This window comes from Dendrobates tinctorius, unplaced genomic scaffold, assembly GCF_039654945.1.
Source record: "Dendrobates tinctorius isolate UK_male_01 unplaced genomic scaffold, ASM3965494v1 ptg000003l, whole genome shotgun sequence".
In the NCBI taxonomy this organism is placed as follows: Eukaryota; Metazoa; Chordata; class Amphibia; order Anura; family Dendrobatidae; genus Dendrobates; species Dendrobates tinctorius.
In genome coordinates this window covers 78,549,054-78,563,137 of record NW_027361671.1, presented here as the reverse complement: position 1 = coordinate 78,563,137, position 14,084 = coordinate 78,549,054, and the positions used below count along the sequence as shown (strand labels likewise).

General features: G+C 45.7%; 1 long non-coding RNA gene across 1 annotated transcript in view; it reads left to right on the top strand.

The window, feature by feature from the left end:
- LOC141091811 (uncharacterized) overlaps positions 1-13,749 on the top strand; it is a 69,629-nt gene extending 55,880 nt beyond the window's left edge. The window contains exon 3 of the long non-coding RNA XR_012232594.1: positions 13,629-13,749. This is a non-coding gene — a long non-coding RNA (uncharacterized lncRNA). The remainder of the gene's footprint in view (positions 1-13,628) is intronic.
- Positions 13,750-14,084: the final 335 nt, after the last annotated feature.

Sequence of the window (14,084 nt, the reverse complement as noted above, 5' to 3'; positions counted from 1 at the left end):
ATGTACACAACTTTTGTTAAAAGGTGAAATACTTTGCATAAAACACAACCAGGTACACACCAAAACACAACCAGGTACACACCTGTGGCCTAAAGCTAAAAATAGAGACCATGACAAGATAGCCAACTTTGGTTGGCAAAGGTATATACTGTTGGTACAGAAGGTACACAAGTTTGGTTAGGGCACAAATCTTTCACACTCTGTCATCCTGCCAGTGTACTCTGCCTTGAGGTGACATAAAGTATAGTGCAAAATTGTCCCTCATTACTGAAACCGTCACAGAACTTCTAGTGGTAATGTCATGGTAATCTTGCAAGGTGGTTTCTTCAGAGGTGTCCTCAATGGAAATGGGTTCCTTGCAGATAACAAAATTGTGGAGTACCACGCACGCTTTGATCACCTCGTCCACAGTTTCTGTCTTGAGGTTGATCGCAGTCAATAGGACCCGCCATTTGGCTGTCAGAATACCAAAGGTACATTCAACCATTCTTCTTGCTCTTGTGAGGCGGTAATTAAAAATGCGTTTTGGTCTTGTCAATCCTCTGCTAGAGTATGGTTTCAAAAGGTGTTCTGACAGCTGGAAGGCTTCATCCCCTACACAGACAAATGGCATAGGTGGACCAGATGTTTGCGGCAGCGGTCTAGGGGGTGGGAACTGGAAGGTGTTTCCATACAGTTTACGCCCCATGGCAGACAGTTTGAAAACTTGAGAGTCATTGGAGCGGCCATAGGCCCCAATATCCACAGCAATAAATTTGTATTCCGCATCAGCGATGGCCATGAGGACAATTGAAAAATATTTCTTGTAATTGAAATATTCCGATCCCGATCCGGCTGGCTTTACAATGCGGATATGTTTCCCGTCCACAGCGCCCAAGCAGTTGGGAAACTGACATATCTGTTGAAACTTGTCAGCAATTTCAATCCACCTCTCTGTTGTGGGCTCTGGTAAAAACTCTTCAGCTAAGGAGTCCCACAGTGCACGGCATGTGTACTTCACTATTCCTGATATGGTGGAAATCCCGAGTCTGTACTGGAAATGCAGTGACGAAAGGGATTCTCCAGTTGCAAGAAATCTGTGGGGAATTAAAAAACAATCAATTAGTTTAAAATCACAGCATTACATACCAAAACTCAGCTATAACACTTGGAGATACAAACTACCACCAACAAGATTGCAGTGAAAGTGTGCTCTGATGCGAGCATATCCAATAAATGTGGCTTACCTTAAAGTCACCATCAGACGCTCTGCGGGTGAAACAGAGAAGCGGCAATAGGTGTCTGCTTTTCTTATGAGGTGTGCAATGCGCTCCACCAAGTAATCAAAATTCTCCATTTTCATCCGAACATATCCAAAAAATTTATCCGGGTTTCGTCGAAGGTCCATGCAGAGTGTAGAATAGACCCCACGCGTCATTCTCTTGGCTGTGATGGGGTGGATCCACAAACGTCGTCTACGATGCCTGATGCGCTGCTGTCTCACTCTCTCCTTCTCCAGAACAATCACCCTCAAACGATTCGCCTCCGCTATAAAATCCGCCAAATTCTTCAAAATATTTCCAATGACAACATCCATCTTCGCCAGTAACTTGCTCTTCTCTCCAACCTGCACTTTCTCCTCGACAACCTGTCAAAGAAGGGTTGTAGGAACACTCTATATATAGTTTTCCAGTAGCCAATCCCGTTCGGAAGGCCACAAGGGTCAATTTTAAAAACCGAATCCGGCGTAATCCGTCGAAAAACGGATAGAAAAACGGATGAACCGGATGAGACGGATCCGGTTTTGTCTGTCAAGAAAAAGACGGATCCGGCAGAAAACCGGATCCGTCACATCCGGTTTTACTAAACATTTGCCGGATCCGGCGTTCCGGCACGACGCCGGATCGCGCCTGACGCCGAAAACCTGATGTGTGAAAGTAGCCTTAGGCAGAACCAAGGAGGGATGTAAAATTAATAAAAACTGCCAGCCCTTTGTATGCCAGAAATGGTACTCCAGTCTATGAATATGACTGGAGTACCATTTCTAGTGAAGATGACAGAGGTGCTCACCACAGAGGAGATGCGCTGAAATTATTAATTTGCGCCTCTTAAGGAATTAGGTACCTTGCACTCCAGCAAGAGTGGTCAATGAAATGAAAGGTTGTGATATCACCCATTGTGAATAATGGATCCTGTGTTATCTGCTGTACATAGGTTCAAGCTTTCATTCTAATTCCCTCTGTGATGATAATGAGAATTCTGAAAAGGTATCTTTAAAGAACAAGACACATGAGCCTAAAATTAGGCTTTCCAACTATTATGAAAATTGCAGAATTTTATATTTTTTTTCTTAATATACTGATACGGAAAATTAATAATATCAAAAATTTGATTTAAACAAGGGGTATTTTCTGATGATAAATTCTGCTTAAATCTCTGCTTATTTGAGGTGCACTAGGCCAGCCTACTCAGTGGCAGACAACTCAGACAGCTATCTCCATTCTCATATCACTGTGTGCACAATTATTAGTCAATTTGTATTTTTGATGATTCATTTTATTATCGAAAAACTACAGTGCTGTTGGTCAATACAAAAGGTTAATAAACCTGAAACCTGAATATGTAAGAAAGTAAAAGTGAGAATATCTATGTGTGCATAATTATTAGGCAACTACAACCCCTACTACAACTTGATGCAACAGCTCTCCAAGGTATGATCACTCCTTTTTAGATGCAGACTAACGAGTACATCTAATTTGATGCAGGTGTTAGTTTTGGGAATGAAAATGTACAGGGTGATTCCATAATTTTATCCCACAAAATTGAGTGATTCCATAATTTTTCCCCTCTGCTTAGTCTAAAAAATTAATCATTACTGACTACCACATTTTTTGTTCTTGATTTTTTTAGTGTTTCTTAAAGCCAGAAAGGTGGCATTTGAAATTACTTTAGTTTTGTGACATGTCTGTGATTTGCGTTTTTCTACAAAATTAAACAACTGAATGAACATCTTCCAATGCCGGTGATTTCATAATTTTTGCCAGTTGTATTTGTGTGCAGAATTATTAAGCATCTAAATGAAAAACTTATTTTTTTCCATCTCGATTACTTACTTTCACCTGTTAAAGTGAGAATAACCAAACTGTAACGCTAATAGGTGTGGACCCACTGCACCACGGGTCGGGCTTACACTTGAGGTACTACCTGGTATTCACTAGAGCCTCTAATGGTGAGGATAGACTTTTCCATAGGTAGTCACTAGGTACCACTGCAGGATAGTCCTCGGATCTGCAGTAGCTGACCCGAGAGTCAGAGCCTTTGGTACAAGGTACAGGATGACAAAAGCAAAGACTTGGTTAGACAATTTGGGGTCAGAGCAGGCAGCACATTATCAGAGAGCAAAGCCGAGGTCAGTAGCGGAGAGGTCATACAGGAAGGTTATATAAGACAGGTTGATAACTGGATAATCAAAACATATAAGCGCATAAATAGGATACTAGCAGACAAACTAACTAAGAACTAACATTCAGGAGTGGTGGAAGGAGCTGCCTAATTAACCCCTTGCTGCCTAGGGATAGGCTGGGAAAGTTAAACCTTGCAGGACACAGCAGGGTTAAGTTCCTGCAGGATTTGCCCATGCCTGCCTATTGTCAAGTGGAGACAGCAGTGATATGCAGCAGAGTTGGAAGAGCTGCATGAGGACTCAGTGTGGATGCCTGATGCTGGAAGTAGCAGAGCGGCGAACGCAGTGAGCAGCACGCCTCTGGGAGTGCGTGCATGTTACCGCCATGACTCTATCCCCCTACTTGGCCAGTCTGACGGTGAAACCTTTCCAAGATGACAGGGGCACAATTGTTTTTCACAGGCTCAGAGGATCTCTCCTTTTTAGTTTCTAGGATGTCCCTAACCAACAGGAGAAGATGAGTTATGGTTGAATCCCTTAGCTAGGTTTTCTTGAAAATAATCCGACATGGCATGAGTCTCTGGCAATGATATGGGATACACCTAGCCTCGGGGTGGAGAGGTGTCAGGTTCCTGATCGATAGGATGATCATAAGGTCTATGGGGTGGCAAGACCTCTACCTTCTCGCAAAGGACGTCTGCAAAATCACTATAATAAATGGGCAGAAAAGCAAGGCCCGAAGGCATGGAGGGCAGAGGCTTGGGCATCACCTTGGCAGGTCAGATGGATGCACAATATGGTTCCAGTAAAGCACCTGGCCAGTGGACCAGTCAATAACGGGTGCGTGTAGATGCAGCGATGGAAGAAACAGAGGAACAAGATTTATGGATTTGGGTAAAAAGAATTTTTTTCAGAATACAAGACTCCAATCTGCAGCATGATTGGCAGTGTGATGAATTGAATAGGCTCTGTCAGTCGACAAACTATACCCTGATGGAAGAAGTTGGCAACGGAGCCAGAATCTAGATGAGCAGCCAGGGAGAGAGATCTCTCCTCCCAGGTCATCATAGCTTCAGTCAATAGCTTTGGAGAGCAATTACACTCACCTAGAGATGTCTCTCTGGCCAACACTAGGTGCTGAAGTTTCCCAGTCTCACAGTCCATTGGCGAACAAAATGTCTCTTGCCTTTACACCACATGCATACATTCTCTCTGTACCTCTGGTGTTATTCCTGCACAGAAGATTTGACTTGCTTAACTTGCAGCAGCTCATTGGCTGGTGGTTCAGCTTGCACCAGCAAGGGAAACTGTGAAAGTTTGGAGCCAGTCTGGGTGGTCTTCTGGCAGGAGGAGACACTGAGCCTTGTTACAGGGCTCGCTGATGGAAGGAGAGATCTTTTCCATGTGACTAGGTGTATAAGGGCATCCAGCAGGGATGGTAGATCTCTGCTTGCCAATTCAACCATGATATGACCAGACAGGCCCTGTCAGAAGGTTTTTACAAGGGCTTCTTCGTTGCAATCGAAGTCTGTCACTAAGCTACGGATGCGTAAGGCATACTGGGCCAGAGTATCTGTGCTCTGCCTTAAAGACAAAAGTGATGAAGCAGCTGAGGAGGTACGACCTGGAACCTTGAATACCACTTGGAACATCTCCAGGAACCTCCCAAGAGTGGCCAGGCCAGGGCTTGTCCATACAGCAGAGAGACTATAAACGCTATCTTGGTCTGGTCCGAAAGAAAGACATGAATGTGGCGTGTGAAGTGGATCTGACAATGATTAATGAAGTCAGAGTTGAAGCTGGAGCTTAGCAGTCCCACCAGAAACTGAGGCCCTAGGCAATAACCTCGGGAAGGCTGACAGTCCTGAGGAGGATTGGCCAGGAGTGGGACAGGCGGAAAGCAGGGTGGACATTGCGGCAGACAGACCCTGCAGCCGAGTTGCAACCACATTAATAGCCTGCATCATCTGATCCAGACGCTCACGTTGAGAGCGCACACCCTCACATAGTAGGTGCATGTTTGATTTGGGATCCCTGGATCCCGATTTGTCAACAGGGTCCGTGGTCTGATTATACTGGGGACCCACTGTGCCATGGACTGGACTTACCCTCTAGGGGCATAACTAAGTGAGTACCTGGTAATCACTAGAGCCTCTGATAGTGAGGACAGGCTTGGCCGCAGATAGGTAGTCAACAGGGACCATTCCAGGACATTCCTTGGGTCTGCAGCAACTGACCAGATGATCAGAGACACGGGTGCGAGGTACAGGAGGACGAAGTTAAAGAGAACCTGTCAGCAGGATTGTGCACAGTAACTTACAGACAGTGTCAGATCAGCTCCGTTATACTGTTTAAAATGATACCTTGGTTGATGAAATTCATCTTGTGGCTGTTTTTTAATCTTTATTTTCAGTTTTGACTTAATGATATGCTCTTGTCTTAAGGCGGGGTTCATGTATGTGGTGCTCTGATTAGATATTCATAATGAAGGCTGATGACAGGTCACTGATCCATCACTGACCTGCCCCCTAGTTTGCATAATGAGAACCATCACATACTGAATAAAAAAAAGGCTTCTGCAGGCAGGTGCCGGCCGTGGCACTTGTGCCGCAGCATAATCGCATGTTTAACATGTAGTTACTACATATGGTTGAGTTTTTCCACATGGAGTCAGCAGGGATATGCAGCAGAGCTTCATGAGGTGCGGCCTGACACTGGTAAGAGCAAAGCGGCAAATGCGGTGAGCAGCATGGTGCTGAGAACACGTGCACGTTACTGCTGTGACACAAACAACTCAAAATGTCCAAAAATTCATTTCTGACATTTCCCAATAAAATATTAGTGACCGATATATCTGCCCTTCTTTTCCATGGATGGTCCCTAACTCTAATATTCTACCTCTTCATGTGCCAAACCTGGCCTCATATCAATTCGTGAAATAATAGGAAACCAGTTGTAGCTTAAAATTAAAACCTCACAGAGGAAGAAGTACCTTATATGTACATATAACCAAGAAACTGTAGCAGAGATCAGTGCAAATAGGGTCTTATCTGAGAAATACAGTTAGTTTAGCACTCAGATTAAACTCACCTGTTCAATCTGTTAAAAACGCATTTAATGTAGAAACATCAGCTGCAGCGGATCCACGGGTCATCAAGTGACCATCAAACATCTAACTGTAAAGGGAGTTAGTGGACAAATTCCGCGCTGCTGTAGGGAAGGTCGACTGTTATAGTGAGAGATGGGAAAACAGCTGGAGATAAAGCGGAGGAGTGTAGTATTGGGGTTTGACCATTAGAGGGCAGTGGAGAGTTGTGAGGATAGGACTGAACAACAGCCATTGGCTAAAGAAACTGTCAAGTCATGGGGGGCGGGGTTACCAGAACGTGAAAGATATAAAAGGCTGAGAGAAGGTTCTGGAAAGGTCAGTCAGCGAGGGGAGCACAGGAGACAGAAAGGTCTGCTGAGGAAAGAGGACAGAGAAGAAGCTCCAGAGGGGACTGACAGCTGAAACAGGTCACGGGGGGTGGCCCTGACAGGAGAGGCCACAGACAGAGACAGCCTGGGGTACCACAAAACGAACAGACTCGGACTGGTGAAACGCTGTGGTGGTAGGCCTAGGGCAGCCACAGTGAAAGAGCCACGAGGGATGTCCACTTGCCAAAGGAAGAAAGTAAAGGTACCCGGGCCTGTGTACGGAGTCAAGCAGCTGCTTTGTGAGGCTGCGGAGTTTGTCGAGCAGCTGCTGTGTGAGGCTGCGGAGTTTGTCGCGCAGCTGCTGCGTGGTGCTGTGGGTCGTGGAAAGTACGATCAATAAAGACGACCTGTTGGACACCATCCTGTCCCTGTCTCGAATCTGTCTGTGGCCAGTAACGGACCACCCCCTTGTCGGTTACCCCTACCTACATTTGGCGTAGTCGGCAGGATCATTGCCGCAAATACATCATCTTCTGCGGTAAGCCTGTGTCAGAAGAACCAAAGGACCCAAGTTGTTTTTCCTTGTGGATTACAAAAAAAAAACCTGGACTGTGGATTGCTGGCTGTCATCAAGTGGATCGGAGCGGAAAAGTGCTTTGTCAAAATGGCTGTGGCATTTCAGCGCCAAAAAGAAGCTCAGGAGTTTGCAGCCACATTGGACAATCTGGGACTATGGCGCACCCGCCCCTGGGGGGACCAGCCTACATCAGGAGAAAACCGCCCTCCCATGCTGGACCCAGGAAGGTGGGTGGAGAGGCCGATCAATGCCCCAACCAAGCACGGGAGTAGCCCATGTGGAGAGACTGGGTGCGGCTGCTTGGCACCATTGGGCTTCGGGAACTCGGACAAGATGCAATGCTGCAGCTGCCGTGGCCTCGGACGCCTGGAATGGAAATGGCATCAGGAGATTGAATCCCGTCGGGAGACCTGTCCCTGGGAGCCATTCTCGGTACCCCGGACCCTGCTGGAACAGCCGCTGGAGGAATCTGTACGAGTTCTCTCCATGGAACCATCGGGCCTGGAGGCCGGCCCTGCCGGATGGCGGGGTGAAGATCAACGGCTGCTGAAGGAGCTGCGGGAAAGCCTGCCAGAAGCCGCGGAGCCGGGGAAGGTGAGCGTTCCCCCGGCCCAGCCGGTGGCACCGCAGGCAGATCCCGCCCCCATGCCCTGTGCACAAGACAGGCCCCAGGGCTCTGACACTGGCCCTCAGCCTCCCCAGCCTCCCTCCCGCTCTCCAGTGACCCCGGCCCTGGATGACTCTGCGGCTCCTGCCAATGACCGAGAGCCGCCCTGCCCGGCGGCGCCGGCGTGGAACCAAAATGCGGCCGCCCCTGCCGCGCTCCATGTTCCGGCGGTGGCCAATCCATCGGGGCCTGCCGCCACTTCGGACCCACCTCAGATCACCGCAGCCTACTTACCGGCATCCGCGTCCGCCACTGTTCCATCCGTGACCTTGGCTGCGGCCTACTCGCCGGAGCCCACGGCCGCCTTGATCCCGGCCGCGGCCTACACCACAGCCTACCCGCCGATGCCTGTGGCCGCCTCTGTCCCGTCTGCTACTCCGGTTGCGGCCTGCTCCCCAATGTCTGCGGCCACCTCTGCTCCATTCTCGACCTACACCGGACCCTCCACCTGGGTTGCGGAGGTTATTGAGCAGAAGAAGGCCAAAGAGCGGGAGGTGTGGGCACTGCTCCACGAGAAGGGAGAGGCCGCCATGTCTACCCCTCGGTCGTAGGGACGGCTGGTGCTTATGAATACCACCAAGGGCTACGGCTTCATCCGGGACCTCGCCACCGGCTACAAAATCTATCTGAATGTAACATCCATTAAGCACGGCCGGGCTCTGTGGGAGGGAGACCTGGTCTCCTATTACAAGGAGTATTGCCCCCGCGGCTACTATGCGGTAGCAGTCATTACCTACCCTGAGGGGTATGAGCCCCCATAAGGAGACAAGGACTCCTGGGTCTCAGGCATCAGAGACACTCGAGTCCCAGAGACACTGCAAGCATCCCAGAGACTCCACGGCTGTGGTGTCCCTTGTTATTGGTGAAACATTGGCCGCCAGGAGGTGGCCCAGAGTATCCTTGAAAATTGACTGCCAGGACTGCTGTGCACCGTTGCATGGCCTGGGGGACAGTTCTGAATCCTTGATGGAAGGGGTGCTCTCATCAAAGGAAGGGGGAGCACTAAGGTTTACAATGTTTATGTGTTGCTTAAAAAAAAAGAAGTTATGCTAAAAAAAAGGGGTTTAAAAGTATAAGCAATAAAACAGAGTATAATTGAAAAACTGTGTTTAGTATATATAGTCAAGTTGGGAATGTTATCTGTATGCAAAATGAAGATGTTCAACAGGTCCCGGGTACTGAGAGTAAAGAGGAAACCGCCGACCATGACTACTTAAATTGACGGGACAGAAGAGACGGATGGGAGTAGAGTAGACAACAGTCCCTAAGTCAGACCCCAAGTACCAGACATACACCCCCACAAAAGACAGGAGGATGCTGACGATGACCTGGTAGGTTAGGGCCTCGGTCATGGCAGCCTGAATGGAAGAAGATGGCAGAAAGGGAGTAAAGTGGGAGGTATGCATCCGTGGAGTAGTCCGGATGAAAGTAACCCAACCTGAAGGAATTGTCATGGTGGCGTACGCGCTGGCGAGTAAGCCGTCAGCTACTCGGAGCACGATTGCTCCCTGTTTGGTTCAGCCCCCACGTATCACGGGGGGGCTCAACAAACGGCCCAACAAAAGACGGTGGGAAGTTTCAGAACGGAAAGAGACAAGATTGTCAAGGACGACAATGGATAAAGGAAGGGAGAGTGTAGGGAAGGTGGACTATTGTAGTAAGAGATGGGAAAACAGCTGGAGATAAAGAGGAGGAGTGTAGTATTGGGGTTTGACCATTAGAGGGCAGTGGAGAGTTGTGAGGATAGGACTGAACAACAGCCATTGGCTAAAGAAACTGTCAAGTCATGGGGGGTGGGGTTACCAGAACGTGAAGGATATAAAAGGCTGAGAGAAGGTTCTGGAAAGGTCAGTCAGTGAGGGGAGCACAGGAGACAGAAAGGTCTGCTGAGGAAAAAGGACAGAGAAGAAGCTCCGGAGGGGACTAACAGCTGAAACAGGTCATGGGGGTGGCCCTGACAGGAGGGGCCACAGACAGAGACAGCCTGGGGTACCACAAAACGAACAGACTCGGCCTGGTGAAACACTGTGGTGGTAGGCCTAGGGCAGCCACAGTGAAAGAGCCACGAGGGACATCCATTTGCCAAAGGAAAAAAGTAATGGTACCCGGGCCTGTGTATGGAGTCGAGCAGCTGTTGTGTGAGGCTGCGGAGCTTGTCGAGCAGCTGCTGTGTGAGGCTGCGGAGTTTATCGCGCAGCTGCTGTGTGGTGCTGTGGGTCGTGGAAGGTACGATCAATAAAGAAGACCTTTTGGACACGATCCTGTCTCTGTCTCGAGTCTGTCTGTGGCCAGTAACGGACCACCCCCATGTCGGTTACCCTACCTACACTGCCAACAAAATGGAGACATATATCCCAGTATGGCAAGTAAGGTGGTGGTTTATTTCAATGCGTTTCGAAGTCTAGAACTTCTTCAGGAAAAAAACACATGTGGCAAAAGCTCAGCCAGTCATTCAGGCTTTGACTAACTTCCAATAAACTATTCAGTTGGAAAGATCAAATTAAATTGTAAGTGATATTTGTTTTTATATGTACCTTTTTGTCCTGTATTATATTGGTAAGTTAATGTATCAGGACAGTTCTTTACGCTACTTTAAAAGGTCAGCAAGGTGATACTCAATTGAAGCTTATGGCAAATGATATGATTGTCTGAACGGTCTGATAAGCAGGGATATACAGTCATGCCCAAAAGTGTTGACACCCTTGAAATTGTTCAACAAAATGAAGTATTTTTCACAGAATATTATTGTAATTACACATTTTGTTATGGACATGTTTATTTCCTTTGTGTATAGAACAACAGAAAAGAAGCAGAGGATTAAAAGGCAAATTGGACATAACGTCACGCAAAATCCCCAAAATGTGCCAGACAAAATTGTTAGCACCCTCAACTTAATATTTGGTTGCACTTTTTGGAGTAAATAACTGCAATTAATCGCTTCCTATAACCATCAACAAGCTTCTTACACCTCTCTACTGGAATTTTGGACCACTCTTCTTTTGCAAACTGCTCCAGGTCTCTCATATTTCAAAAGTGCCTTTTCCAGCAGCAATTTTAATTTCTCTCCACAGCTGTTCAATGGGATATAGATCAGGACTCATTGCTGGCCACTTCAGAACTTTTCAGCTCTTTGTTTCTATCCATTTCTTGGTGCTTCTTGGTTTTGGGTAATTGTCCTGCTGGAAGACACTGAGCACTACATTGTGACCCAAAATCCTTTGGTAAACTTATTTCATGATGCCCTGAACACAGTCAAGGCATCCAGTGCCAGGTAGCAAAACAACCCTAAAACAACTTTGAACTTCAACCATATTTGACTGTAGATACTGTGTTCTTCTCATTATATTATAGGCCTCATTCCCTTTTCGGTAAATGGTAGAATGATGTGCTTTAGCCAAAAGCTCTATTTTGGTGTCATTTGTTCGCAAGATGCTTTTCCAGAAGGATTTTGGTTTACTCATATACATTATGCAAACTGCAGGAACTTGGTTGAGGCTGTTTATCTACCATCTGGACTATCCTGGGTTGCAACATTTCATCAATTTTTCGTTGCTGTCCACATCCAGGGAGATTAGTTACAGTGCCATGGGTTGGAAAATTATTGACTATTTTGCACACTATTACCATAGGAAAATCAAGATCTCTGGAGATAGACTTGTAACCTTGAGATTGTTAATATTTTTCTGCAATTTTGGTTCTCATGTCCTCAGACAGTTCTCTTCTCCTCTTTCTGTTCTCCATGCATAGTGTGGCTCACAGTGCAAATATTGAGTCCACTTCTCCCCTTTTTATCTGGTTTCAGGCTTGATTTTCATACTGCCCACAACAGTTACTTGCTACAGGTAAGTTTTGTGTAAAATTTTTGTGCTGCACCTATACACACATAGGAAATAAACATGTGTAATTGCAATAATTATCTGGGAGAAATATTTCGTTTTCTGGAACAATTTCAAGGGTGCTAACACTTTTGGCCATGACTATATGTATTTAGATTTTCAAAGAATGCTGCTTGAATGGAGCAAGAGAATAATAATAATAATAATCTCTTTATTTATATAGCACCAATATATTCCGCAGCGCTTTACAGTTTGCACACATTATCATCGCTGTCGCCGATGGGGCTCACAATCTAAATTCCATATCAGTATGTCTTTGGAATGTGGGAGGAAAATGGAGTACCTGGAGGAAATCACGCAAACACGGGGAGAACATACAAACTCCTTGCAGATGTCCTTGGTGGGATTTTAACCCAGGATTACAGCGCTGCAAAGCTGCAGTGCTAGCCACTGAGCAACTCCATAAGAGCATGGGGCAAGTATCCAACTCAAAACACCTGTTGGTCTGGTTTCAAATAAAACCTATACAGCTACAGCAGTGTTAAAATGTGCTACCATCCAGTACTTGTGATAAGGCATTTTCTTGATTAGCCTACTTCTGAAGGTGGTCTGTTGATATCTCATGAGGAAGTGGAACTTGAATACCTTCTTGTGTGCCAGTGCAAACGTGTGACATGTATTACGCTGATATTTCATACTGAATTTCTCCTGGAGTGGATGCCTGCTGCTTCCTGGAATAACAGCTGACCACAGTGACAGATGTTCATCAAAATAGTTTTATTTCAAAAAGTCACAAGTAGAAAATGTCTTTAATAATAAAGCTATAAACAACAACTTTGAGCGTAACCGAAAACAACTAAATGCCTTAAGTGCACATATTTCTGGGCTTTAACCCCATGATATTGTAAATGTACAGCACAGGGTTAAAGCTTCAGCAATCAATCAGGAGCAGATCAGGTGCCAGGCTGTCAGAGACCGAAACAGTTTATTACCACTTCTGCATTCCGATTGCCAACATAGCAGACCCTGACCAACTCTGCCAATGATTGGTGTCACTCCACTTGGCTCACTTATAACTGGGCCTACCATGGATCAATAAAGAAAAAAAATGTTCCCCAGAAATCTTTGAGGGTGTTGTTGATTCTTGGGGAGGCAATATAAATAAATATACACATATAAAACATTTGAAAAAAAAGTAAAAAGCCCCCCCCCCAAAAAACTACACGTATTAGACACTCACTTGACCATAAATATCCATAGAATTAATTCAACAGGCTATGTGGTGTGAAACATTAAAGAATGATCATTGTTTTCATTTTTAATTGCATAAGTCAATAGTACACATGAAAATAAGCAATGCTGTAATATATTTTAATGGAAAAATCTGCATCTTTCTCTGCCACAATTGATCAGTAAATATCAAAATTCTCAATCCTTATGTAGAATCTGTATTCAGGGAAGACGTATTTCCGTTACTGAGATAGGAAATGGCGACTGCTACGGATACAATGCTATGTAGATGGGGAGGGAGGAGCTAAAGAGGCAGAGCTCCTCCCTCCTCGCGCACTTTCTATCTACATAGAATGTCATCAATAGCAGCTGTCATCTCCTATCTCAGTAATGGGAAAGTGTCTTCACTGAATCTTTTCATGATCTTTTTTTAGCTGTTGGTTTTCTGTTTTGTGCAATGTGTGACTCATTTAATTTTTGGGTTATGTGTATCTGTAACCTTTGCCTCTTTCTTCACAGACCTCAGTTTGAGAACTCCAGTGGTGTGGTGCCAGGATATGTGCAGCTGCGATATCCCCCGTAGAGACAAAACTTTCTCCTGCTAGCTTAAATAATTCAATGTCCTCTACAAATATTCCACTTTTATCTTTGTTCTTACATTTTATTGACTTTTCTCTTTGATATGTATCAGATATAATGACTATTGATTTATTAACCAATACAAAAAATACCAAACTGTGCTACAATGCTGATCATCTCCACCGAAAGGTAGGGTCTTAGATTTTGTCACCTAAATAGGCCCAGATTTAAATAAAAGAATTTAAAAGGAATCTGTCTGCAGGTATTTGCTACCAAATCTGAGACCAGGATGATTACAGCGATGTGTCTCTTACTGGTCTGTATGCTCTCATTTTGATAAAATCACTGTTTTCTCTGCTGCAGATCTAGTAGTTCCCCGAATGCTGAGCCCTGTAT